At 40.7% G+C, this 25,081-nt stretch overlaps 1 protein-coding gene across 32 annotated transcripts in view; it reads right to left on the bottom strand.

Annotated features, from left to right (window-relative positions):
• RBFOX1 (RNA binding fox-1 homolog 1) overlaps positions 1–25,081 on the bottom strand; it is a 1,623,526-nt gene that overhangs the window by 260,510 nt on the left and 1,337,935 nt on the right. The window contains exon 1 of one of the 32 annotated variants that reach the window (XM_089782275.1): positions 15,559–15,636. The exons of the other annotated variants lie outside the window; for them this stretch is intronic. The gene's annotated coding sequence lies outside the window, so the exon portion shown is untranslated. Of the gene's footprint in view, positions 1–15,558; positions 15,637–25,081 lie in introns of those variants that run through there. 32 annotated transcript variants of the gene reach the window in all.

The following is a 25,081-nucleotide window of genomic DNA, read 5'->3' as shown; positions in this document are numbered from 1 at the left end:
CAGGATGGTAACAGTGATAAGTTCATGTTCACATGATTTACATGCAAGTCAAAGCTTCTTCTTCATGCTCTGACAGAAGGAGACAGAAGTCTGGGCCTCCAAACCTATCAAAGTCTATATTGATGGATGAGGAAAAGGTGGTCTTTGTTGTGCTTTGGGTAAGAGCCAGAATCTTAAATGTAATCTTCTGCACATGCTTTTGCTGATATTCAGCATAAAAATAACATAAGCCTTATTCATTTTTGTTAGTTGGTTTGAACCAGACCCAACTCTATCAACTCATGTATAGAAAGTCGGACAATAAATACAAAGTAGTTTTTTTTAAAAGCCTAATATTCTACATTGATTATGTTAGCATTTCTCTAATAGTAGTCAGTGGACACCTGTGCACTGTGGAACACTTGCTGATTTGGGGCCACAAACAGCTGGTTGGCCACATGGGGCTGGCTCTTTTTCTTTCCAGCTGCTAAATCAAAAAGAGTGTGTGAAAACAAAACAAACAAAAAATAGGACTTTATGTGTTACATTCTATATTAACCATTATGGTATTTGCCACATGACCTTGAATGAGAGAAGTGGACTGTGCGATGCTCAGTGGAGGCATGCCCACAACTGTGTTATGAAAAAGTGTTTGAGAAGCCTTGCATTATGTAAACAAGACAAAAATTGTTTTGTGCCCTAAAGGGGAGGGAAACCTTTAGCAAGAACAATGGAGTTCAGTTGCAACTCACTTTCATTTGAGATGGTCAAATTCTACATAAACAATGAGGAGTCCTGTGGCACCTTAGGCTATGGCTACACTGCTGTTTTTTTGCGGAAGAGGATATGCAAATGATATTCTAATTTGCATATCTTTTTCCGATTCCTTTTGCGGAAGAGGTTTGCCAATAAAAAGCCCCGTGTAGACGGGGCCATTTGTCAGAAAAAAAATCCTTTTCCGCAAGATCCTGTAAACCTCGTTTTTTTGAGGAATAAGGGATCTTTTGTAAAAGGTTTTTTTTCCCGAGAAATGGCCCTGTCTCCATGGGGCTTTTTATCAGTAAAACCTCTTCTGCAAAAAGAATCAGAAGAAGATATTCAAATGAGAGCACCATTTGAATATCCTCTTCTGCAAAAAAAACGGCAGTGTAGCTGTAACCTTAGAGACCAACAGATTTATTAGTACTGTTATGCTAGTACTGACCTAACCACAGTATTTTTTTTGGAATTCCCTAAAATCTTGAGGTAAATAATAATAATAACAACTATTGTTGCACAATCTTGCTTCACAATGTCACTACTTGTTAAAAAGCCCTCCTTTTTTCTTCCAGGAACTTCTAACTCTTCTTGTGAACACTTTGGATGTTAAGTACTATGGCAAATGCTCTCCCCAAAGCCCCAACCTGCTGAAGAATGTAGAAGCTGAGGATGTTGAGATTCCAGTCAGCTAGTCATAGTGCATTCTAAGATGTGTTGTCATAGAGCATGAAGACTTTTCCCTAATGGCCTTTAGGACCATCTTCAATAAGAAGATCAATGTCACGGGTCAAGTCCTAATTGGTGAAAGCCTTCTGAATTTGCCTCATTCTAGAGCAAAAAGTAGCATATTAAATGTAAGAATTCATGTTTAGATGGCTTATTTTAGAACTGGTTGGGAAATTTGAAATGTTTAAAATGTAAAGGATATTATCAGCAACAATTTCGCAGTTTTTCTCCTGCAAGCTTCAATTTAGCACATCTTGGGCTGTGAACTGTCATGCATTATAATGCAGTTTGCAGGATGCCGAGGTACATTAACACCACATCAATGACCTGTAATACTGGGCAGATTCCAGAGCAGAAATTATTTAAACTATCAGCTGTAATGATTACTAGGTCACAAGAAAACATTGATAAACTGGTTTGCTAAAACAAACCATAAATACCATGCATCATGAGGCAAGTTCATTTAAACGGGCATAGCAAGTGTAATTTATACCTTCCTACACCCCACACATATTTCACTTTGAGATAATGTGTCACCTGTTCTCCACTGTGATTTTGCACAAATGGCACGTGGGCTAGATGCACTATTCCTTCCCCTACCAACTTGCTTTAGGGTCTTTACTGATTCCTTTTGGATTTGCCATCAGTTCTTGCCATGATCTGGACTGCTTAATCCAAGATGAGATTTAAGACCTTCCTGTGCATGTCAACCTGTGAACTAGTGACAGGGAAAACTATAGGCTTTGTTTGTCTCCTGCAGGCTGACAAAGAATCATTTTTATATTTACTACAGATTACTCCTGTATCTTCTCTAATGTGCTAGCCGTGATGGGTTGGATCAAGGAGGTCTTCTTGGGACTGTCACCCAGCATGCTGACAGTAACATACCACTAAGCCTGCCTAACTGCCCTCTCGGGCACCCTGCCACCCTATCCCACTGGGCAAGAAGCTCTAGTCTCCCCAATCAAGGCTCAGAGTCAGGGACTTGAGAGTACCCTGGAATACAACCCTCAAAGGGGAACAAACCCCAGATAAATCCATGTTACTCTCTATAAAAGTTTTATACAGAGAAAGCTCATAAATTTGCCCCTCTATCAATGAAAGAGAGATACGTACTGCTGTAACTCTCCTGCACTCCCAAGGTAACAATTATTTACACTGGGCCTGGCAATAAACAAAAGTGTTTTTATTAAGTATTAAAGGTAGGATTTAAGTGATTGCAAGTGAAAACAGACAGATCAGAGTACGTTAATAAGCAAAAAACAAAACAAAAAAAACAAAAAAAACCCAAACCCCACAAAAAAAGAAAAAATAAAACATGCCAGCTAAGCCTAATACATAAAGAAACTTGTTGCATGCAAATTCTTACCCTAACAGTACTCCTAATCATCTTTTTCACAAGCTAGATAGTCCCCTGGCTTAGGCTCAATCCTTCCCCCTGTTCAGTCTTAGATTTTTTCTGGCAGGCATCTTGGGTTTTAAGTGAGGGTCTCCTGGCATTTGGCAACTGCCCCTACTATTTGGTTTACATCCCTTTTTCTCAAGGTGGGAATTTTTTGTATCAAGTTCAAACTTTTCTCATCTTGGAGTAGAAAAGTACAAGATTCAAAATGGATTGCAGCATCAGGTGGCCTGGCCACATGTCCTGGAAGAACCAACCACAATCTAGGCCTACAAGAAGACTATTCACAGGTCATTAGTTTCAGTACCAAGCCATTATGTTTCCGGAGTATCACTAATGGTGCTCACTAGCATGTCTGCATTTATAAACAGATTCACACTTCCTACAACCATGATACATGTATAGAAACAAAATGTACACATTCAGCAGATTGTTACCTTTTTGGATCAGAAGGAAAGGTGGTAGGCATAGGTCAGAACTTATTTCATAAGGTTGGGTGGATGTCAAGTACACCATAGAGCCGGCATCCAAGGCCCAGATAAATGGCCTAGTAAAGGGCTTAAAAGGAGGTCCTGAATAAAGGAACAGAATGGACGAAGAGGTTTGGGGACTCCTCTGATGGTATGGTAGGGAGCCAACCTTTCCCTCCTCCCTGTTCTCAAAGCCACCTTAACCTGCCTATGAATCTGGTGGATGTTCAGGCCATGGGTTGGCTGGGTGACCTGAATGGAAATTGTTCTAGTAAAAGACTTGAAAGCAAATACTGAGTAAAAGAACAGAACAGGAGAGGGGGTATGGGGACGCCTCTGATTGGCACCAGCAGGGAGACATATCCTCCTCTCTCGCCCTCCCCTTCATTCTCATAACCCATCTTAACCCTCCTATCAAAGTCCAAGCCATGGATAAGGGACCTGGATGGAAATCAAGGGGTGGGCTTGTGGAGCCCTGGGTAATTAATTAAAAAAACATGGATTGACTTGCACACTACAGATGTCCCAGACATCTGTATAATAAAGTTCAGGACTGATTAAAAACTGCATCAAGTGTTTCCTGTCCTTTTTTCCATATACTCATGTTTATAATGAAAGCAAAAGTACCATAAGATGCATAATAGTGCATACAACATGCATTTGTGTAAATTAATACTAATAGATTATGCTAATAAACTAAACATTAAACTATGTAATTTTGAATTATTGGAGTTTGGTGTGCTCTTATTTTGCTTTTTCAGAAACAACCTGTTCTGTACATTGTTGCAGTCAGTATATTATATCTGATAATCTGTTATGCCAAATAATATATTCCTAATTTATACCTTTAAAGTCATTTATCTTTAAAAATACTATTCAAAACAAAAACATTTAAATCTTTAATTCTAAAATCTTCCACTTTTTAGATGATGACATTGCTGATAACAGCAACTATATTTCACCCTCAAGTAATCTGAGGTGAGTTTTTGTTGTTGTTGTTCATTGAAACATTTCAGAAATATTTTTAAAAGACTCTTGGGATACGGGAGAAAGTCATTTAAAAAAAATCTTCCCCTATTATAATTAGGAAGTTGATATTCACTGAAGATAATTAATTTAAAAGGATTAAAACTACAAATATCAACATCAATATCTTAAAGTATGAGTCTTTGAAAAAAAGGTTGATCTCTCTTACGCTTTTGGCATTAACATCATAAAAGCTTGTATAATCTTTCAGGAGAACTAGCAATATTTTATCCTAACTTCAATAGATAAAAAGTACAACAATACAAACTTTGATCCAAGAGTTATACTGTTTGTCCTGCATGTAAAGAAAAGGGGGAGAAGGAAATCATAAACAGATGCTGCAGAGTCTCCAGCGATTATGTCATGACAAGTGTTATGAAGTGTGTGTCTGAAAACCGTGACCAGGCATAATGATTAAAGTAGTATCAAGACGGGTATGTGGTAAGCAGAACAATTTTTCTGCAGATGTACCATGCATAATCTATTGAGGACCAAACACAGAACTGTGCACACATCTGTTTGTTCAACTGTTCTGAAAGATATTTGATGCTTAACTTGGTGAAGTCTGCAGATCATGCCTGGCAGCTTGGACAGCACTGTTCATAAATGGCCACTGGTATTAATGGTATTAATTGGATAGTATGGTTTTGATGACACTATTCATTACTTAGTATAAACAAGAGAGTTGCCTTGTGGATAAAAATAGGAATGGAATTGGAACTTCTATGCTCTATGCATATCACTTAATTTCTGTTCACCTAAGTCTATCTCATGTTTAACATGGATTTTAAATATTGTAAAAGGATTAACGTTAAGCTTAGCTAATGTTTATAACTAGATTTTGGATCTACAAATGGAAAAGTTAACACTATTTTTCTGACAAATTCTTCTAAAATCGGAAGCTTGACTGATTACAACAGTCATGTGCTCGTTACCATTGATATATGATAGACTAAGACATCCAATTGGACTCTGAGCTTTTTCTATAAATATTTTAAGTTGGCACTGAACATCTGATTGGTAATTCCAGGATCAAACCTCAATTTGTTCACGTCAGAGGATGTGAAACAGTGTTCTATGTGATTTCAGTGTTCTATGAGGTTATAAAAATCTTCTCATTTACTGAATCTTAATCATTGACCTGAAATAGATAAAAGTTGGAGGGATCTGAGTTGACTAATTGACCTTATAATTTTCATTACATGAAAACTGTTAATGTATGAAATCCCACCAAGACATGTGCTGTATTATCTAAGGAGACTTGTGATTTTATCATTCTTTGACCCTTCTTTGTACTACCTCCTCCTATTACTCATGTTTAACTTAGTCCCTGATTCTTTTATTTTAATGAATACGAAGTTAAGGGTGTGCATAATTCATTGCTTGTTCAGGGCATTAGAGTACAATCTCTTCTGAGCAAAGAACTTGCCTTATTTGTTCTGTGTGATGCTATGCATTGTTATGACACTATACAAATAATAATATAAATAGGAGTTCAGGAGATGGTGTTAAAGCCAAGACAGGCTATGTAAAATCATATCTGAGATTACTTTGTGCCAAGGTCAGTGCTGAAGTTGGGCTATTATGGAAATATGTGGCAGAGGTTTCCTACTATTAGAAATAAAACCTCTGCTTCTTGTCCAAAAAAGGCCTAGGTATAAAGGCACTGGCCTATGCAGGGTGAGGGCAGAATTTCAACAGACCATACAGCTCCATATGCACTAGCTCTGCAAGCAGCTCTGCAATCATCAGTGACCTGGTAGTGTGGGTGGCAGACGGAGGAGAATCTGGCCCTAGGTGGATTCATTGAACATACCCCAAAGTAGAAGTCAGTAGCAAATGTGGCTGCATTAGTGCCTCGGAGTGCTCCCGACAATATTCCATAGCTAACTTAGGAAAGATAACTTTCCCAGTTCCCAAGGATTCCCTTTATGCCAAGCTCAGTAGAGTGGAATGTGAAAGGATTTGGCATTTCCCCATTGTAGAGTCAAAACAATGCAAAAGGCAAATTCAAGTGATGCTGCCCCATCTTTCAATACATTTTTTGAAAAAGCAGGCATATCATATACATTTGTTAGAAACTAGGGTATTATGTGTCTCAGTGTAACATTTATAAATTAATTTGATAGTTGTTACTGAACTACTCCAAGAGATAAAAGGTAAAACAGACTGATAGATGCCATAATCGTGCTAATAAATTGATATAAAACATATTAAATTAGTGATTTGACATTTAAAGATATCTACAAACCGATTGAAAAATAATGAGCAGTGAGAGCTATTTTAATGAATCTTGCAAACAACTAGAGTTTAATCATAATATGTTTCAAAGTGAGTTTATAGTTTTAATTATATTGTCATGTAAGACTTCATCCTTTTGATAAGTTCCAGCATGTATTTTCTATAGTGTATTCATAGTGGTAGAAGTCAGGATTCACAAGATGGAAATTTTTCATTCCCTTCTCCCTTAGCAGCATCTTTGATGGAATCTGTCAAACACTGTTGCTGCATATGCTTAATCCTGGGGCTTTCAGATACAGCTTGTTACCTTCTTCCAGTTCAACACAGTTTTGTGATGTATTCTATTTATAAGGTTGAGATAAACTGAGTCTGCTTGAAGAAGCTAAAAAGCTAACAAGCTAAAATGATTTTTTTTTCTGACTTAGACTGAATTTTTATTGAGCCAGTTCACAGGTTTACACTTTTGTAATAACCGGTTGGGTCTCAGTAAAGGAAGCATACACAATGTCATTGGAAGTTTAGCACACAAAGTTGTCTTTTCAGATATGGTCAAATATGATAAATGAGTAACATTCCTGGACACTTGACCTGGAACTAAAAACAAATGTTTTACTAATGCTAAACAATTCCACACTGAAAGAGTTGATGGCTAAGGGAAATGGAAACAAAACGCAGAGCATTTTCCTACGAAGGTTTCTGGTTCAAATGCAGCCCAGGTCAGCAGTGTCTGGAGCTGATGCTACTTGATGGTGGCCTTTGTGAAATTACTTGATGCTCTTAGTCCAGTTCTATTTAAAGGACAGATTTCTTTATATATCACCACACTAACATTGCAGTTAACCCTCTTGCTGCCAGTGCCAGGAGAGGGGCTAGCAAATGAACTGACATAGAAACTTATTTCTATTACTTTCTGTAGGCATTTTATGAGCAAGAAAGAGTGAGATCAGATTCAGAGACAGGACTGGAGTCAGCTGGGAGATGAAAAACAGTGGCTTGGAAACACAGTATACTGAGGGAAAAGTAAGCAAGACTGGAAATCTCAGAGAGCTTGAGAAAGAGGATCTGTGTATTGCAAGGAAGGTCAGTGGGGAAGGCAGGAGAACAGGGAGTCCACAGAGCAGTAGCAGGCTTAGCATGGGGCCAGTGTCTCTGTGGTGCAAGGTTCAAGCTCAGATTGGGCCCATATCGCTCCCTTCTTGTCTACTGTGCTATGTGGGGAGAGCCTGCAGAGCAGGATGAGAACAGAGAGTTCACATTACCCTGGGAGTTTTAGTTCTGTGGTCAGCTCCCTGCCTAGAGAGTTGGCCCCTAGACAAAAAAGGGACTACCCCCAAAATATTAAACCAAGTTAGCAAGGAATAATGTGTTCCAACATTCAATTTTTTGTTTCAAAACAGAAAATAAAGTCTCTAGTTCTTACAGCTCCAAATCTAAACATGCAGATGGCGATGTGAAAGGATATCTGCCCGAGTCTGCAGCAAGCTTGAAATGAGAGGGAAGTGTGAATTACACCATTACATTTGGGCCTTAATTCAGGGCATCACTGAAGCACACTGAACTTTAATCCAATGCTTAAGTAAACTTGAAGTCAGTGGGCATATGAAGAACTGCTGTCAGTAGAGTCTTTTGTAGGCATCTAATATGGGAAGAACTTGGTTTGAGGGTAGAATCTGGAAGAGTATTATTTTTTACCTAGTTTCATTGTTTATTTGTTTTTTAATCAAGGGCCATGCAAATCTGGTGTACTGGGCACTACCTTATTCTCTTTCATCTGCATTAAATCTCATTAAATCTTTATTGTCCAAAAAAACCAACAATGAACGGTGAATCTAATTTTCCAATGAATCAGACAGTCCAACATAGTCAAATTGAGGTATCTCATATTTTTAATGAAAGGCCAATGCAAATACCTGCCCTCAATGCCAGAGTAAGTTATATATTTTCAAACAAACATTGTTATAGCATTTCCTTAGTATTTTATTACTGTAATTAGCTCTCTGATTGAAGATGCTTCCAGCTGGGTTTAGTAGTATAATATAATCTACAGTATAAAGGTGTCCTTTTGCCTCTACAATTTTCTGCAAAAAGCCTACTAGAACAGCTCATTTATAGGAAGAATTCAAATACAGCATTTCTATTTCAGATTTCCACTTTGTAGTTTTCTGTTTTACATGTTTTTTTCTACTTTAATTGGATGCTGTATGCCCATTGGGTATTTCTGATCATTTATGGGAACAGTGCAATGTAGAAGGAAGAAAAATGTCTTCAAGGACCATTATACTCTTTTTTCCCCTGGACAATTACATGTCTGTGTGCTGAGAGGAGTCTGTATTCTATTTCCTTCAAAATCAGCTAATGTATTATTTTTATCAGCTAAATTTCTTAATGATAATCTTCACAGGAATGTAGTTTATTTTGTTGAATGATCCCTAGGTAAAAGTTTCTTTGTGTGCCACATTCAAAATGAATGACAATGAAACTATTTTAAAACTAGGTGGTTAAATGCTATCAGAAATAACTAGAGGGAGAGCAGAGGTCCAGTTTGGTTGCTGATATTTACTCTAAAACACGCTTTTAATGCACTTATTTAGTTTTGAGACATGTTTTGACTCACTTAAATTGATTTCATATTAAAGGAAGACATTTTACTGGGTATTTTAAACTGATTTCCTGTAAAAATGTACTATGACTTTCTGATCCCGTTACTTTTAAAAATTAAGATTAGAATTTTCATAACAAAACTTGAAGCCATGAACAACTCATCAGTTTTTCAGTTTTACTTCAGTCAAATACTCAACACAAATGTGAATGATACACTGAAGCTACCAAACCTCTCAAGCAAGGCTAACACACAGTTATTTTACAACAAAATCTTGCAAAAAATTAATGAGTGGCATGTTTCTATTGCAAAATTAGGAGAAACTCTATTCTTTTGACTGTATTTAGATTTCTTATTCCTAATAACCTATCTGAACCAAAACTTTGCATAACTCCCTTCAAAGTGAAACCTGCTAGGTTTCATGCATCACTAGTACTAAATTAGCACTGGATCCATATATACAGATTTTACACATTACCACTTCTGTTTCAACAATTGTACCCTAACAATAATAATAAAAGAAATCCAAAGCCTTTTGTCAGACAAAACTGGAGAAGCAGAGATATTTTACTATATTTATTAACTGAATGTTCTGGATCAGAAAACATATTTAATTCTGTAGACTCTTTACAATGGGGCTCAATTACCCATAATATCCATATTAATTTATATAATCATGCAACCTCAGTGATACAGTTTACATTCTTCTGTATCCTTATAACTGTTTCTGAATTGAAATAGAAGGAAAAGCTAATCTTTCTAGGAAACTAGAACATGCATACTTTAATATATGTGTCCACGTGCTATATTTCACATCACCACTGTATAGCAATAATGATAATTAATAATTAATAAATACTCTGAACACAATTTTTACATGAGCTCAAGGAAACATATATTAACTTATTAAGATGCTTGCAATTAGAAGCAAATATAATTAGAACTGTTTCAATGGGTTTGTCTTTGCCATGGTGCTCAGAGTAAATCCAATGAACTATCATGCCAATGCTAATGTACTGTAATGGAGATACAAGACAAATTTGCTGAGGCTACTGAAACAAACGAAATTCTGCGCTATGCCCCTATATTTTATGGAAATATATTTTGAATATGAATATGCATAGCTCAAATATGCTTTATGAAAGCAGGTCAAGTAACATTATTCAAGAGCTTGTAAGCCTGTGAATATGTATATTATATTTGTGTGCATGTATCTTTCTTGTATGTGAAGCACTTAAGGAACTTAATGGTCCAGTGGTGAATTCAATGATCTGTGAATGGTTTTATTTTCCCCATAAACCTGTGCTTGGTCCTACAAAAACAATTGACCATGCCACCAGGTGCTTAAACTTTGTAGACTTCCTACCCTGGGAAAATTCTATTTAAGGGATGGGAAGCAAACAATGATTGTTTTCAGCTAGCTTCACAGACTGTTTCCAGGTCTTTTCATATGTTCACTTGTGACAGGGAAGAAAATAACTCAAATGAGGGGAGAAGCTGTAAGACCCAGATCAGAGAAAAGATTAGCTCTGGCTTGAAGAATTTTACCTGAAATAAGGATCAGGATGAGAAATTATTATTTGTAATAACTTCTGTTAGGGTACGTCTACACTGCAAGCTAAAGTCAAGATAAGATACTCAACTTCAGCTATGTTCATTGTGTAACTGAAGTCAAAGTACCTTAACTCAGCTTTTGGCGCTGTCTACACAGCAGGAAGTCGAAGGAAGAACAGTCTTCCTTTGACTTCCCTTACTCCTCATGAAACGAGGGTTACAGAAGTCGGAGTAAAAAGGCCATTATTTTGTAATTATTTAGAAGTAACAGGCTTGCTATGTAGATGCGCACACTGTTATTTCGAAACATGAGTTATTTCGAAATAAGCGTGCAGTGTAGACATAGCCTTAGTGTATTAGGCTTCGCTAGCTAGCTAACATGGTTTGTTTATTTTAGCTTACTTTGATCTGTCTGTCATCACTTGCAATCACATAAATCCTACTCTTTATACTTAATAAAATCACTTTTGTTTATTATCCAGGACAGTATAAATAATTGTTACCTGGGATGAGTGTGCGAGGACATCTGTGCAGATGTCTCTTTCATTGATAAAGAGAGAAAACTTTATGAACTTCCTCTGTGTAAAACTTTTATACAGAGTAACCATATTTATTTGGGGTTTTGATCTCTTTGAGGGCAAGACTAATGGGTACTGTCAATTCTCTGTAATTGAACCCTCCCAGAACTGAGTTGTTATCAGTGTCGATGTTACTTTGCTGGAGGGAATTTACCCCAACTCTGTGCTTTGCTGGAGGAGACCAGACCTCCCCAGTGGGAAGGCAGGCAGGTTCACAGTGATATAATCGGACATCGGGCAACAATCTCGAAGGGATCTCTGTGATCCAACACATCACACAAATATTTTAGGAGGGTCTAATGGTAGGCTGTATTATACCTATTACGCAGAAAGGAAATCTGAATCCTAGAGATTTCACAACACAAGATATAGGCAGACAGAGCAATAGAAATGAGGAAGAAGGTCGTGGCTTAAACTCACTGGTCTACACGTCATTGTGTTGGCCCTCATATCTAAAGTATAACATTTGAATCCTTGTACAATTCAATTGTATAAGTCTTCTCACTATAAATAGGAGAAGGTTTTATCTAGGGAAGTGAAATGCTTTTCTTTTCTTTTCTTTTCTTTTCTTTTCTTAGGTAAATAGGTTAATTTGTGGAATCAGTTAGGAAAATTATTTGAAACGTCCTCTGTTTTTATAACTCTTTAGCTTCAGAGGGGTAGCCGAGTTAATCTGTAACAGGAAAAACTTTAAAAACAACAAATAGTGTAGTAGCACCTTAAAGACTAACAAAACATGGGTGCATCCCACTTCTTCAGATGAGTTATCTTCAGATAACTCTTTAGGTTGCTTTAGTATGAAATCTAGGATGGGAACAAAGAAAGCTGTGTTTTGGCAGTCAAAGTGAGCTACATACTCATTGTCTAAAAGAAAGATATCACACCATCCACACTGGCTTTTAGTGTCCCTTGTGGAATTCTGTCCATTGATACAAAGCACATGTGCATTTCATCAGTACTGTGGTGTATAATTTAGGACTCATTAAAATACTACACAACGATAAGACAATCAATAATGCAGATATGTGTTAAGACAAAAGAAAAGGAAATTCTTCATTGGCAACTACTACTCTATGCAGCTCCTGTAGAGGAGTTCATACAGATTTTTGTTAAATCTGTTATGAAACTGACACATGACCAATTCCTAAGGAGCATGTCAGGGATGTGAGCAATTCACACCTGAATAAAGCTGTTTATTCTGTCAAGTAGAGTTAAAAAATTAACTAAAAGATTAACAAAGAGATACTGAGGGAAATGTAATATTGAATTTTAATCTGCATCAAACCTTAAACATCTAATTTTAAAATCTATTTGGACTTTTAGTAAATTATAGAGAGGCATGTTCAAGAGACATGGGGGCAGGAAATAAAGAACTCTGGAGTCCTAATTTTGTTTCTGACTTTGACTCCCTGTATAGCCTTAGGCAAATCACTTATCCTCTCCTTGGCAGAAGGACGGTTATGCTGTTTATTTACTTCCCTCCTATATGTGTTATCAAGATTAACATTCATATTCATGTTGTAATCTGAAGATTAAAATATTGTGCATTTAACTATTATTCCGCATTTTTATTTCAATAAAGGTTCCTCACACACCTCAGACAGACTACTCTACCGAAGCTCCACCTCCTTCCAGTGGAATATTCTTCTCTTCCATTCATCAGGCTGGAGCTTCTTCCTGCATGGTGCAGCTCAGCCAACACTATCAGGCAAATTATCAACCTCATATTCTGTGCCCTATATTCAAACGTACTCTAATCATGAAGACCAAGTCTAATACAGTGCAGGAAGGTGCTTGATAGGAATTTCTATACCACATGCACCCTGAAGTTCATCTCCCCTGCAAATCTGGTCTCGAGCCTTTAGAACAAATCTGCATCACATTTCATTGTGCTTTTGTGATGAGGATGAAGGTCCTGTAGGGGCTATAATCTCATACATAACCTCATTTTCTTCTGGATCAAAACCATCAAGTAATTCAGAGTTGAAAGGCTACTTCAACAATTCACCCTGCCGACTACCCCCCGATTTTTGTGAGTATACAAAAGTATGCTTATTTTTAACACACTCATACTCTATGTCATATGCCCCTGTGACTGGATCTCCATGCATTGTCCCTTAAAGGGTTAAAACCCAGCCTTGGGAGAGGGCTGGGGCTGTGGAGCCTGCAGCTGAAGACCCAGTTAGGACCCAGCCAGGTCTGCATAAATAAGGGCTCCTGGAGGGAAGGAGAACACACACACTCTAGCTCTAACCGAGGAGCAGGAGGGACCTGATTGCTGGGGAAACTAGAGGCTTCCTGGGACATAGCAGTGCTGGGGAAACACAGGCAGAGCAGGTTAGCTCTGGTCTGACCTCATTCACAGGTTGCAGGGCCTGAGGCAAGGCCTGAGTGTACTAGGGCTGGAGGGAGGCAGCCAGGATAGGCAAAGGCAGCAGGTCCACATCCCCTTGCCAATGGTGAGTGGCCATTTCAGACTGCAGTTTGCCCCTGAGATAGGGGGCTAGATGATGACTGGCAGTGGGTCACTGAGGCAAGGGGGATCTAAGGAAATTAGAGATTCCCTGGGAGGGGAGAACCCCAGAGTGCAGGGGCACTGACCTAGGACAGCTCTAGGAGGAATGAAGGAGACGCTCCAGGACTGAACAGCCAAATTCCAGGGTGACCAACTGGAAGGGCCAACCCTGTTACAATCCCCTTTTACTTGCATTTGGCTTCTCCCATAAAATACACGCTTTGCTGTGAACACTACGAGCACAAATAAATCCAACAATATGACACGATCCTCTAGGTATAATGGGTACAAAACAAAAAAAGACATCAGATAACTATGAAAAGGTTTCAACAAAACATGATGGGCCCTCTTTGGGAAATTTGGCACACATGTCCTTTTTTTCCTAGAAGGTCTTTCAACTGTCCATTCAACCTCCTTGCAGGGGATAAAGCAACCTGACAGGGATAAGAACAGAAGCCAGAACACCAGCATGCTGCAGCAGTGTTTAGCTATTTTTCAATTAAATACGCTTTGATCATTTTGTAGGAAAAAAGCTATGACCTGTCCTTTAAAGAGATCATTTGTTCCTTTGATCTAACATTGGACTCATTTAAATTGAGCCTTTTGGTGTCACTCTGTCTTATTTAATATTTAGTTATAGAATGTTGTACAAGTAGGTTAAATTGGTGACACTCCCAAATGTTACATACTTCATATTGGCAGCTATATTCATGGCTGTATAAGTCACAATACATGCTGACATACTGTGGACTTAGCACTGGGACACAGTATTCTAGGTTACAGGTAGCTATTATTTTACCTATAATCATGAATCGTTTTATACTATTTTTTGAAAGGCTAAAAAACATTATTGTAGTTTTATGTCATGGCATAGGACCCGGGACAGGAGTGTACAGCTCCAGCAAGAACTGCCAAAGGCATTGGACCTTAGGCTGACACAGTGGCTCCTGGAGCACAAGGCGAGAAGGGTTTTTGCAGGGTGCAGAGTATGCTTTCTTCTTGTTTCCCTGAAGGAAGGCTTGGAGCAGAGTCACTATGGAACTTGCACTTATAGGAGCCCAAAGGTCTACCTTTGTACCCTGACACATTGTGGGCAGGAGATAAACTCCCTGCAGCGTCTCTCTCCTTCCCCTTGCACAATTGTGTGGCACCTGGCAAAATGAAAAATGAAACAAGCGAGGTCCCAAGCAGAAGAAGCTTATGATCATCTATTGGGCTAATGAGACTGTTGGGAAAAGCCCCACCACCCCTTCAGTTGAAGATAATGGGAGGATACACATTTTGTTTTGTTTGTATTTACTTCTATCATTACACTGAGATGAATGCAAGATACATTTGCCATAAAAAGATTTTGTTCAGAATTTCTTAATATGTGTAAGGATCTCTTGAATTCTTCTTTTTTAGACAACCACAAACATTTCTCAGTCCCTCAATGTTCCAAATAAACATTGCCTTGATCTTGTTTGTAAGTTATTTGAGTAATACAAAATATAGACTCAGAACACTGGAGACTGAAGTCCTCCATCTATCTCCTGAACAGGGATAGCCCAAGTAGTGGCAATCAAAGCTTCCCGTGACTGCCCTAACATTATGCTCATGGCCTGGAGGGGCCACCTGCAGGGGGGCACTTCAGACTACAAGTACTGCAAGTCTCTTCTGAAACTAAGAAATGACCAACTACCAACATAGGTCTCATAGTGAATGCCTACCTGGATAGTAACAACTTTGCGTCTTTATGGATCTGGGACAAATTCAGTCAAAGTTATTGTATATCTTCCTGTACACAGTATACCTAAAAGAATCAGATAAAACTTTAAACAGAGTTTGGAGCAAATGAAAATGAAAATAGTGTTCAATAACATCAACTACATCTACTCTTAACTAACAGTAACAATGTTGCTCTTAGATATGAATATAACACAAGGCATAACACTATCACGCTCTATTTTTTTGCTCTTCGTACATTTCCATATTTGTGTATTCTATACTATAGATGACAATTAATGTAATGTTTTTTAAAACAGTTTATTCTAGAGATTGGATTTACCTGCAATATTTAGATATGAATCTGTACTGTCCTAAAGCACAGGAGTGTTTAGATTTGCGTTTTGATTTTGCCTATTATAGACTGAGGGGGCAATGCTAAATGCAGCTCTGAACGTCTAAATTTATGGCTTTTGAGGATGTGGATTTTTTATCTGAGTCCATCTCTAGCAAGTAAAAGAGTCTCTACAAAAAGCCATGTGCTCTTGTTCTTGTTAGAAATGGTTCCAGTTCATGATGTTTAGATCTAGATTTATATTTATTCAAAGTTAAGTAAGAAAGGTAGTTTTTCATTTGGAGTTCTCTTTGGGCCTCTCTCCAAGTGCTTTATTAAGGACTAATGAGAAGGTGGTACAGTCAAAACTTAGTCTTCCATTCCTCATTCACCCATATTAACCTCCTAATTCCTACCCTGTGTTTATCCCAAACAGATATTGTTGGTTCCCCTGTGTGATATACAATGGATTACATCATGTTCTCCCTCCCTCCTCCCCTTCCTCCCATTCTCTGCCAGTGTGTGAGGGCTGCCATCTGGAAATAAAAGACATTTAGAATTCATGTAGATTGTTTTGCATATTTTCCCATGTTGCTCCCAACATCTGTCCTCAGGGGGGCATCTGAACAGGTGACAATAATTGTTTTTTCCACTTTGCCTCCATGACTCCTTATGTGGGGAAACAGTAACATTTTTCAGCATACAAAAGATCACCTTATAAATTTACATTCAACTCTTGTGGAATCAGTTTCTCTGTGCATTCATTCGGATCTGCCTCTTTGCTCCCAGCAGGAATTCCCTGTAGTCTAACTTCCTGCATCTGATTTTCTAACATCTCCATAGAAAGCCAGACCTTTATGCATATGTATTTACTATTAGACAGTATTTTATATTTTATATACGACTATAGACTATATTAGACTGGGGCAGAGAACCTCCGACCCACACACTGGATCCAGTCCCCTACTTAATTTGATCTGGCCCATGACAAATCTCTGTGCTGTGGGCTGGAAGCCCTGAGCCTCGGCGCCCCCGTATGGGGTGGGAAAGCCAGCGTCCCAAGCCCATTCCCACTACAGGCAGGGCTGGATTAAGAAAGGGACTTTAGGGGCTGCTGCCTGAAAAGTCCAGATCTTTTTGTGAGGCTCCCTTAGCATGTGGCTTTGGGCTGCTGAGCTTTATCCAGCCCTGCCTGGCCGAGTGTGTGTGTGTGTGGGCATCTCAGCCAAGGGGAGCTGAGTGGAGCAGTGGTACCAGAGCCTGCAGGTGAGCACAGTGCAGCACAGCCAACACTGAGCCACCTGCTTTCCCCAAAAAGGGGGTTGCCCCAGATGAGCACCCTGCACACCAACCCCCTGTCCCAGTCTTGAGCCCCTTCCCCACACCTTAGCTCACTCACAGACCCCACACCTGAACCTCCTTCTCCAGCCCTGTGCCCTCTCCTGCACCCTATATCCCAAATTCCCACCCAGATCCCACCTCTTACCACACCCTCGTGTCCTGCGCCCCCTCCCGCACTCCAAATCCTTTGGCCCCAGTCTGGAGTCCCTTCTTGCACTCCAAAACACCTCATCCCCAGCCCCACCCCAGAGCCCACACCACCCATTTGAAGCCGGTATTCCCTCCCACAGCCACCCTCCAGCCTCAACCCACAGCCCCCTTCTGAACCCCTTGGTTTTGACCTCACCCCAGAGTCTAAGAGACCCCACTAAATCTAATAGCCCAATGAAGAGTTAATCTGGCCCTGACTACAGATGAGTTGAGTGAGGGCTCTTGCTTATGTGTGGGCCCTGACTGATACTTCTGTAGATCAGTGGCCTCAAACAATAGACCGTTACACGTGTGCCTGTACTAGGTGATCTCAACTCTATCCTTCCCTGCACAAACTTGGCCTGTTAAAATTGCTTACTGTGTAGCTGCACTTTCCCATCTATTTTTAAGCAAAAGATATAGAAGATGTAAGCTTATCCATTTCTGTGTTTACTAGACTCTAGAGGCTTGATGATAACCTCTCTGTTTGGATTGAGGGGCTCCAGTCCCAAGATGGCTTCTATACCATGACCATGGCAGTTGGCGGCAGAAAAGCACATGGTAAAGAAGATTTGTTTCTTTTATTCATTTTAAGTTTTATGCCTACTGGCAGTGCAAGATTGTCAGAGCTGCACCTAGTACAGTGGTGGGCACCTGTGGCCCGTAGGCCATATGCAACCCACCGGGGTTATGTGTGTGGCCTGTGAGACATTTCATTTACTGTTGTCCACATGCACAGTTGCCAGATTCTACTGGTTTCTCTCAGCCTCCATTTTTTCCTACTGGTATTACTAACGTAACATGCACATAAAGCAACAACATGTAACGTGAGGTGTGTTTGACTGCACAGAACATTGACTGTGAGAGCCAGTTGTTCCCTCTGCATCCAATCAAAGCACTGCTATGGTTCAGTCGGCTCATCCCATAAATTCTAGATACCCAAGTGCAGTTAGCACAACTACCCTGTCCCTGGAGACCATCTTGGTTGCAACAATCTTTCAGCCCACTGAGATGAAAGAGGGCCACTCACTAGCCCAGGTTGCCTAACGCTGACCTAGTAACTCATGAAATTCAGCAACTTAGCTCGTTAATCAAAAGTGAGTGAAAGAGGGCCTAAAACTGTGAGAGGTTCCCTATCGTAAGGCCTGTTAGCCTTCAGAGCAAGAATGAGAAAAATGCAAAATATATGTAAACCAATAAAAATTTCATTTTGAACTTTCTAACTGGTCCAACCGTGTGATTTTTTGACCAAATATTCATTGTCCAACACACTATCCTGCGGCCAGCCAAGCTAAAAGCGGCAGGCCGACTAGCTCACCATTGTAGCCAAAGTGAGGATACGTCTACACTACAACGTTAATTCGAACTAACTTAGTTCGAATTAGTTAATTCGAACTAAGCTAATTCGAACTAACGGATCTAGACTAAAAAACTAGTTCGAATTAGCATTTTGCTAATTCGAACTAGCATGTCCACACAGAGTGGACCCTGAACCAGGCTTAAGGATGGCCGGAAGCAGTGCCGGCAGGGCATCAGAGGAGGACTTAGAGCGTGGAGATGCTGTCTCAGGCTAGGCGAGGGCTGCGCTTAAAGGGTCCCGACCCCCACCCTGGACAGACAGTTCTCAGGGGTGCCCCGCTTGCAAAGCAGTCCTGGCTTGGAGTGCCCGGAGTACCCACACTGGGCACATCACAGCACTCAGCCATCAGACCGGCTGCATTTGCCGCAGGCTGCCATCTGGGGAGAGGAGGCAATTGGGGGGCTGCAGTAGAGCTTCCACCTCCAGAAGCCCACAAAGCCAGCCCAGTCCTCCCCATAGGGGGCTCGTACCCCATTCTTCCCTCACCTCCTTCCACTTACCCTTCCCTAGCCCCCCTTCCTGATGTACAAAATAAAGGAAAATTGTGTTCAAAAATGGAATCTGTCTTTATTGAACAAAACTGGGGGAGACTGGGAAAAGGAGGTGGGAGAGGGGAAGAGAGAGAGTGGGAGAGGGGAGGGCAACTACAATGATCAGGGATTGGGAACAGGTCTCATATGAAGAGAGGCTAAAGAGACTGGGACTTCTCAGCTTAGAAAAGAGGAGACGGAGGGGGGACAGGATAGAGGTCTCTAAAAGCAGGAGTTGGGTGGAGAGGGTGCATACAGAAAAGTTCTTCATTATTTCCCATAAAGAAGGACTAGAGGACACCAAAGGAAAGGAATGGGTAGCAGGCTTCAAACTAGTAACAGAAAGTTGTTCTTCACAAAGCAAAGAGTCAACCTGTGGAACTCCTTGCTGCAGGAGGCTGTGAAGGCTACAACTAGAACAGAGTTTAAAGAGAAGTGAGATCAAGTCATGGAAGTTGGGTCCATGGAGTGGTATTAGCCAGGGGGTAGGAGTGGTGTCCCCGCCCAAGGTTTGTGGAAGGCTGGAGAGGGATGGCACGAGACAAATGGTTTGGTCACTGTCTTCGGTCCATCCCCTCCAGGGTCCCTAGGATTGGCCGCTGTTGGCAGACAGGCTACTGGGCTAGATGGACCTTTGGTTTGACCCAAGATGGCCATTGTAAGCTCAGGGTCGGGGGTCTCACTGGACCCCCTTGATTTTCATGCACACCTGCTCCTGGGTGGCCAGGCTGGAAGCTCTCCTGCCCTAGCCGGCCACCTTCCTGTGCCTAGTGCAGAGGTCGTGGACGAGGTCCACGATGTCCGCACTAACCCAGGCGGGTGCCCGCCTCTTGCGGTCCCGGGCAAGCTCGCGGGAGCCACCAGCCTGGTCTCGGGAAGAGGGGGAGGGCTGGGGGGCATCTGGTGGGTGGCTCAATCCGTGCCAGGTGCAGGGTCTGCTAGCTGGGTGCTGGCAGACTTGCACTGGCACGGGCACTGTAGCCAGCCCGTGCCCCTTTAAGGGCTCCGGGGCCGGGAGGGGGGCAATAGAGTTTCCCTGGTGTTGGCCAGAGTGGCCACCAGGGAAACCTGGGGAGGGCTAGCCTCCCACTAGTTCGAATTAAGGGGCTACACACCCCTTAATTCGAACTAGCAAGTTCGAACTAGGCTTAATCCTCGTGGAATGAGGATTACCTAGTTCGAACTAAGCGCTCCGTTAGTTCGAATTAAATTTGAACTAACGGAGCGCTAGTGTAGCGCCTATGAAAGTTAGTTCGAACTAACATCCGTTAGTTCGAACTAACTTTGTAGTGTAGACATACCCTGAGAGAGTAAGTAAGAAAATGCAGCCATGAGGCAAAAGGTAAAAAGTAAAAAAGGGAATAGCCAACGAAAGGGAAAGGTCCCAAAGTCCAAAGGTGAACTGACTCGGAAGGACTTACTCTAAGATTTTTAAGATGGCTAGAAAAATCAGGAATATAAAGGTACTTTAAGAAGAGAGTGTAACATCAGAATTTGTCAAAGTTCATTAGCCTAGTTCACATCCTTTCTAGACTACAGTGGCAAAATAGATTTACAAATCTTTTGACAATAATTCAAATTAAAAGATAAAAGAGGAAATTAGAATTTCCATGTTTCATGATGTATGATTGCTTCTCCTATTGAGCCACACAATAACATTTCCCAAAATGCATAATGAACACTCTTCCCCCAAGGGCTGTGGGTTTATTCTAATTCAGCTACACTTTTCACTCAGTCTAGCATACACAGTTAGGTAATTATATTCACCAAGGTAATTAGAGGAGAATGGCTACATCCTGATGTTATAAACAAACTGAGAGTAGCCATTATTGGAGACCTAAAAAGAGGAACACCAAGTGGCTGGGTTATATGTGGATACCTCAGTTCCTATATCCTGTCTGAAAAGGACCCGAGTGCACCATTGACTATCACATCTAAAAGTTTGTTATTATTTGGAAAGAGCTGTGTAAGTGGTAAATACTACTATAATTATACCTTCTGATGTAAATTACCAGGAAAGGTGATACTTTTCCTTAAAAGGAACAAAACCATCATTAACAGATTTTGATTTTTATCCCGATTGCCACCTCCATGGAATTCATGGAAACAGTTCAACACAGAGTTTGTAAACTTTATGTAGAAGCTAACTTTACAAGCTATATAGAAAAGGTAGGCAATAATTTTTGATGGGGGGGGGCACTCCAAGAATTTGGACAGTGGTCAAGGTCTAGTATCTGGATTGAAGATTGGGTGCAGAAGGGAGCTTTGGATAAGGGACCGAGGTGCAGGAGGCTGGGGTTTGGAGTTGTGATCAGGAAAATGTTGTGACCTGGGCAGGGAACTGGTGTGCAGGAGGAGGTGCAGGGTCTGGTTTGTGATCTTAGGCAGGAGGGGGTTGTAACCTAAAGCAGGGAATATGGTGCAGGGTTTGTGAGGGGGGTACAGGTACAAGAGGGGGGCATAGGATTTGGGTTATGTGGAGTAGGAGGACAGAAGGGTGGAGGAGGGGGCCCTGGGGTGCCAGAGGCAGGCTCTAGCCATGAGGCTTACCTGGGTGACTCCTGGCTAGCAGCCCAGCATATTTCTGCGTCAGGGTCCCTGCTTGCCCATGCATGGCAGGGGCCATGTGGGTCCGTGAACAGCTATGAGCCTGAGGGGAAGGAGAAGGGTATTCCGTGGGCTGCCAGTTCTTCAAACAGGCAGCTCCCATTGGCCAGAAACTGTACAATGGGATTGTGCTGGAGTGAGGGCAGTGTCCAAAGCCTCTTCTTCCTTCCTCCCTCCCCTGCCCCCCGCCAGGCTCACATCAGTTCAAAGGCAAGCAGCACACAGCAGCCACTTTTTTGAGCATCATTTTGTGGGGGAGGGTGCAGAGAAGACAGGGAGCCTGCCTGAGGCTCCCCACTGTGTCCATGGGATGGATCTGAGTGCATTGGTCCCACAGGCTGTACTTTGGCTCATGCCAGCCCTGTACTTGGCTCAAACCAGCCCTGCTCTATAGTGATGTACATCTGAAGGCTGAAGTATTACCCCTCCATTTTGAAAGCAGTGGATTTAGCTGTTAATGTAAATAGGAGTCATGTGACTAATTCACTGCACTGCGCTTTGAAAATTTACAGGCAAGGATTTAAAAACAAGTGTACTATAACCCTGGGAGAGGATGGGGAAACCATTAAAGCAATCAAATAGCAGGTAACGAGTCATATATTTACATTTTTCCTTAAATTTGAAAATCAATCTCAAAATTGCAGCTTGGAGAAGATTAGCATCTTGCTACATTAAATAGGATGAAGTACTTGAGGCACTTAGCCCTTTAGCAAATTATGCTTGGGGATTTCTAGATGAATGACTTGCAGCTTTTCAGCAGAGTGCTCAGTGTTTACTCTGGAATTAATCCAGGTTCATAAAACTAGTAATGCATCAATACAACAGATGTACTTGAGTGGCGATACATTTAAATGTGATTTACTTTAACATGGGGGCCAACAGAATTGCCAGGCCCCAAGGCAAGGTTGGGAGGCAGCTCTGTGCTCCTGGAAAAGGTGAGGCCTTGGTAGAAGGGGCATGTTAGGGGCAGCCAGACCTTAGCACCACTTCGCCTTCCTCCCCTACAGCCTACCTTTAGCACCACCCGAAGCGCCTGGGGCTCCAGTGGCTGTGGTGGCCGCGAGCCCTGGGCCATTTTGAATCACCAAGCCCCAAGGCAGTTGCCCCCATCGACATGTCTTCTTGACTGAATTTGCATCTTCTTAGTTAATTATAAATAGATTATGAATTTAGATTGGGTGAAGTAACTTTCTGAGGCTCAAGTCCGGGTCCTCTCTGCTCCCATATCTTACAGTTGTTTCAGAGGATTTGCTGTCATTAGCTACACATTCAATACCAGGAGTACTATTTTTACACCACACTTTTTTAAATCTTTGCTGAACTCTGTGATGGCCTCCATTGCAAAACTTTTCCAATGGCAGTCTGAAGCCAATGGAACTCAACAAACCAGCCAGCAAAAGACACAACGTACGGATCAAGTTTGCAAGGTTCTGAATGTCCCGTAAAGGCTGTTGTCCACTCTGCATTTTGCATGATCTGTCTTATAATTATCAGCAGGCATAGCTAATATAGCCCCTGACTGTACCTTTACATCGTGCTTGAATTCAGAGACCTGTCATGAATGATGCTTGCCAAAATTCGCTAGCCCTTAACCAAATTATCTTGCCTATTTTCCCTTTCAAACAATCGTAGGTTGACATTCATTTTTTTAGCTGGTGAATTAAAAATGGCTCCAAGGAGGCAAATCTACAACAGATTATAAGCAAAATGGAGATTTTGCAAACTATTACACTGTTTTAACTAAATCAAACATAGTATTTGAAACAAGACTTTCTTTTTCATGGTAAAAACAGAAAACACCTACATCTTAATGCAGATCTGTTTATTTGAAAATGATATACATTTGTATTAAACTGAAAAGCTACATTGTTATCCTAAGTATAATATTACTAAAATGTCTTTACAAAGCCAGCTGGAAATCCTGACATTTCATCCATATTGTTATTTATATACATATTTACAGCAGCCACCTGCTTGTAACTTGGCTCATACCATAAAGCAGTACAGTTCCCCTGTTTCATTATACTTTGACATTTCACTATAACTACATAGCTGGCCATTTCTCAGTTTCCAATTGCTCTGCAGCCGCTCTTGAATTATATTGCCTTGGTAATAGAATAAAGATCTTTCTCCATGGTAGTACTAGCCTCTTTTTTTCATACCCAGATGGTACAAATCGCTGCTGGCACATGTAACAATTATAGCACAGCTTCTGCTGCTTAAATGAACCCCCATAAACCCCACAGAGTTAGATTAGATTAGGGAATTGGGAGGTGAGCAGGAGGTCTGGCCAGTGGTCTCAGCTGAAGCAGATAAGAATTTGGTACTGCCTGTATATTGCTGTGATGGAATATACAGCACATTTCTAGAGGTCTGTGCAGTGAGCCAGTCTCGAAAAGTGAGGAAGTAGAAAAGAATATACAATAGTGATGTTAATACAACTAATTTCACAATTGGGATCATAGCAGTCTGAAGTATTTTATCTACAACCATTTTATATTAAATATTTTAATATATAGGTTAGTATTTGAAATAAAAATATTCCAAAATATTCCACATTTTAAAGAATACTGTTGAAACGGAACCATTTTTAGAGAAAACTATTTCATTGTTGGACAATTCAAATAAAATATTCAAACTTTTCCCGTGTTTTTGTTCCCACTAAAACACTCCAGTGAACCAGTAACTCTTTGATGGCCTTTCTCCAGTATGAAAGAGATTGGTGGCCTCTGCTCAGTCTCTAATGGACAGTGTTAACACTATGAAAACTACATTCCAATTAGCACTCTGTGGAGCAGAAAGGCCAATAACTAAATATAATGAGAATGAATTACCTAAAGGTGGTTTCCTGAAAACAGAATGAGGTGGAGGGAAGCTTTTGTGTATGCCAAACATATTCCCTAATAAATAACTCTGTAGCATTGTCAGTTTAACACCCTGTCACAAACCATTTTCAAATTGTGTCAGAAATTAGCACAAGCAAATACTCTGGGCCTGACTCTCCCTACATTTACACCAGAGTACTTCAGGTGTGATTCAAGTGAAGTCAACATAGTTACACTAGTGTAAAATCGATATAGGTGAGGAGAGAATCCAGCTCACAAGTTATTTACTTATATTTAGTTATAATGGAATAACCAGGCACACCACATTTGTAAAGCATTACA

Source organism: Pelodiscus sinensis, chromosome 15 (assembly GCF_052426305.1).
Source record: "Pelodiscus sinensis isolate ZL-2025 chromosome 15, ASM5242630v1, whole genome shotgun sequence".
Lineage (NCBI taxonomy): Eukaryota > Metazoa > Chordata > Testudines > Trionychidae > Pelodiscus > Pelodiscus sinensis.
Note: the sequence above shows the minus strand (reverse complement) of the source record. Positions and strands in the feature narration are given on the sequence as shown.